The 3,753-nt window shown below is 37.4% G+C and overlaps 1 non-coding gene across 1 annotated transcript; it reads left to right on the plus strand.

The window, feature by feature from the left end:
* Nucleotides 1-683: 683 nt before the first annotated feature.
* LOC122074974 lies at nt 684-790 on the plus strand. The gene has a single exon (XR_006139117.1). It is a non-coding gene; the product is annotated as a small nucleolar RNA R71 (small nucleolar RNA).
* Nucleotides 791-3,753: the final 2,963 nt, after the last annotated feature.

Here is a 3,753-nt window from a genome sequence, read left to right on the forward strand (position 1 = left end):
TGAGAAGTTCCATACTTTTCTCTAAAGAAGAAAGCTTAGCCAAATCACCACCTCCTCTCATGAATCCTGGAGGTAGTGGAATAGCAAAATGAGTGGGGATCCTAAAATTGTTCTACTGATTGGGGGGCATGTTCCTTTGATTGGATTGTTGGGGAACAAACTGCCCTTGACTCAAGGGTTGAAAATTAGGACCTACTTGATTATTGGCTTGACTCCAAGAGAAGTTAGGATGGTTCCTCCATCCTGGATTATAGGTCTAACTATAAAGGTTGTTTTGGGACATGGCATTCACATTTTCAGCACCAACATTCAAACGATTCACACAAGAAATATTAGGGCACTCCTCCATCACATGCGTGGGAGATTGACACCAACTACACATAGACGTAGAATGATTTATTTGGTTCAGTTGGGTAGGTCCTGGTCCTTTGATTACTATGGCTTCGAGTCTCTTGGTAATACTCTCAAGTTGAGTCCCTTTAGCCATAACACCTTCTACAAGATAACCCTTATTTTTCCTCTCAATTTCTTGAGTAGGCTCCCTTTCTCCGATTTTCTCAGCCAAGTCCAACAAAAAGTTCCAAGGATCGTCTTCATCTCTAAAAGATGTACAAGACTCTAACAACTGCTTAGTCTGATCATCAATACCCTCATAAATGATTTGACTAAGTTACCATGTATCAATTCCATGGTGAGGGCATTCCTAGAGGAGGTCCTTAAATCTCTCCATAAATTTGGAGAACGACTCACTGGGTTTCTGCCTGAATTGAAGAATGTCACTTCTAATTTTATTGATTTTATATGCAAAGGAAAGAACATTTTCAAGAAGACCATAGAGCCATTTCTTAGCTTGGTCCTTAAGCGCAAAAGTTATGAACCTTAATTTTATAGCATCATCAATCAACTGTTGGACCTTAATTAGAACACAAGCCTCCTCAAATTCCCTAAGGAATATGTATGCATCCTTAGAGAGCAGTCCATGGAGGTGGGGCAATATAGTGATGTACTAAGATTTGAGCTCAAAATATTGCCCTGGGCTTTTGGTAGAACTATGTAGGAAGGTTGGGCTACTCTAGCAGGGTAGAACCTATCTTTTAGAGATTTAGGGGGAGGGTTTGGCTGTTAGTCTCCCATATTGAAAGGTATTGATGAGAGTATAAGTATAGGGTCACTACTTATTGGATCTCTTATTTCTAACTTATTCTCAATATTACGTACCCACCTAGCACTCATGCAATAGAAAACTACCCACAACTAGAACAAAACAAGCACAAAGAATGAATTTTATTTATTTATTTATTTATTTTTGGCTTTTTGGGAGCTTACCTGCAAAGATTTGGGGTTGCTCAATTCCTGAGGTACTTCTACAGGGCAAAACCTATCTTTATCATACTATGAGGCTTGGCAAATCCACCGATACAACTATTATTGCAAACTGTTCTTCTCAGGAATTCAATAAATGATAAAAGAAAAAGAAAACAAAGCAATCCAATTTACCAAAAGAAAGCGAAAAATAACATGGAACTGTCTCCCTGACAATGATGCCAAAAACTTGTTTGAATTTTAAAAGTAACTGCAAGCGTACAGATCAGTGCAGCTAACGGGTTGAACACAAGAAGAACATCCACTTTATTTTTGGCTTCTTTTAGTAATGTGAAAGTGTAACAATTGATTATGGTGATCTACTTCTAACTACCATCTTAACACAAATGCATCTAAAAGTGTCTTAACCAACACATCTAGGAAAATTGGAGTTGAAATTACAATAAAACTTGAACGACCTAACCATTCACATCTAACCCTAACCATTCGTCGTCTAGGAATTTAAATACTCAAACCACATAATTAAAAAGCAAATAACTAAAAGTAAAAATGCTGAAAAGTAAAGAAAAGTACAAAATAAAGGGGACAAAGCCAGAGAGAGACACACAAGTAGGTTTCTTTACTTAGCCCGAGGGATACACCATAAATAATATGAGCTTCCCTACTTGACCAGAGAGTTACCCTTATAAGGGCTGCTTTACTTATCTTTAAGGGAAGGGATGCAATATAAATAAGAAAAGAAAAATGATGGCTCCATAGCTAGAGAGGGACAAAGACAACGCATAATCTAGCCATGAACCTTGGGGGAAAGCGAAAGCAATAATGTTAAACTAAAAATTTAAAACCTAGTTTAAGAATGATGGTTAGCAAGAAAAGGGAATGAGAGAAGAGAGAAAAGACTTATGACGAAGCCTACCTACTTGACCTTCAATATTTGAATCCTTGAATTAAAATAACTTGATTGATTTGATACTACCATCCCTAAAACCAGATCTGGAATGAACCAAATCTAAAATTGCTAGGCCTAGAGAAAACAAATCTAGAAGAAAAAAACTGAACTTGAAAGAGATGCTCCACAACTTGTTCTTGTCACCTAAAACTGAGCCTAAAACTAGAAATTGAAAATTACAACTTCAATACCATAAACAATAAAATAAAAGAATGAATCAAAAGTAAAAGTTCTTGCATTCATTAAATAAAAAAAAAAAAACATGATATAAGTGCTTAAACAAAAACCTAAAACAACGAATTAGAGAATTAGAACTAGAGGAGAAAAAACCTAGAGAAAAGATGCGCCCTCCTCCCCTTGGTCGACTCTCATATATAGGGAATGACGAGGTAGAGATAAAATAGGAAGTATGGGAGAGGAGAGAGGAGAGGATGGTCTGAAGGGATCCTCTAGGATCATGTGATGAGGTGGAAATAGAAAAGAAGAGAAAAAAAAAAAAAGAAGAGAGAATGGAGATATGGAAGAGAATCAAACGATTTGGGTGATTCGGTGGAGGCAGGAGAGAAGAGAAAAATGAGAAAAAATAGGGGAGAAAAGGGAAGACCGCCCAAGTGTGGGCCCCTCTTGGATTGTTTGTGAGGTGGAGGAGAGAGAAGAGAGAAAATAGGAAAGAAAGTAGGGGAGAAAAGGTCTCCCATGATTTTTCTTTTTGTTTCCTTTTTCTTCTTTTTTTCTCTCTGTCTTCAAAATTGCACACAAACCCCCCTTGGATGATTTTTCTATGATTTTATTGTGCAATCTTCTATTTTATTAGGAAATTTCGTCCATGCCCTTTGTGCTTTAAGTGAGTGGAAAGAATCTTCAACAAAATCTCCTAAAAGATAGGAGAGACAGTGTAAATCGCACAAGGGAGGATAGAAAGTATGTCCAACACCCAAGGTGGATCCCTCCATCCTTGTTGGTGTCTTGGAATATTCCTTATACCCCTGGAACAACTGCATATGAGCTGGTTCTGCATCTCGGTTCAGTTCTTGTCCATTATTCTTTTTCTAGCCCGAAAAGAATAATCACGTGTATTGGTGTCTAAACGAATGTGTAATTTTAATGCAACATGTCCATCTTACTCAGAATTTTGTCCTCTTCATAACCATGGAAAGAAAAAGACCTCTTTATGTGTAAAATTGGAGATACAGCATCCGATAGTCCTTAAGGCCTTGAAAATAGAAAACCTATAAAAAGCGAGTGAAACCCAAGGTAGCTCTATTCTAAATATGTAAAATGCATGCTTTACTACCTAAGATTTCACGCATAAATGTGTACATCACTACCACTATCTCAGGATCAAGGATAGTGATGTCAGTAAGACAACCTTTAGATCTCGGTATAGACACTACGAGTTCTCGGTGATATCATTTGGGTTGACCAAAGCATCAGGTGCATTCATGGATTTGATGGACCGGGTATTCCTGAATGTTTTGGAC

The sequence above is a fragment of the Macadamia integrifolia genome, chromosome 3 (genome assembly GCF_013358625.1).
Source record: "Macadamia integrifolia cultivar HAES 741 chromosome 3, SCU_Mint_v3, whole genome shotgun sequence".
NCBI lineage: Eukaryota > Viridiplantae > Streptophyta > Magnoliopsida > Proteales > Proteaceae > Macadamia > Macadamia integrifolia.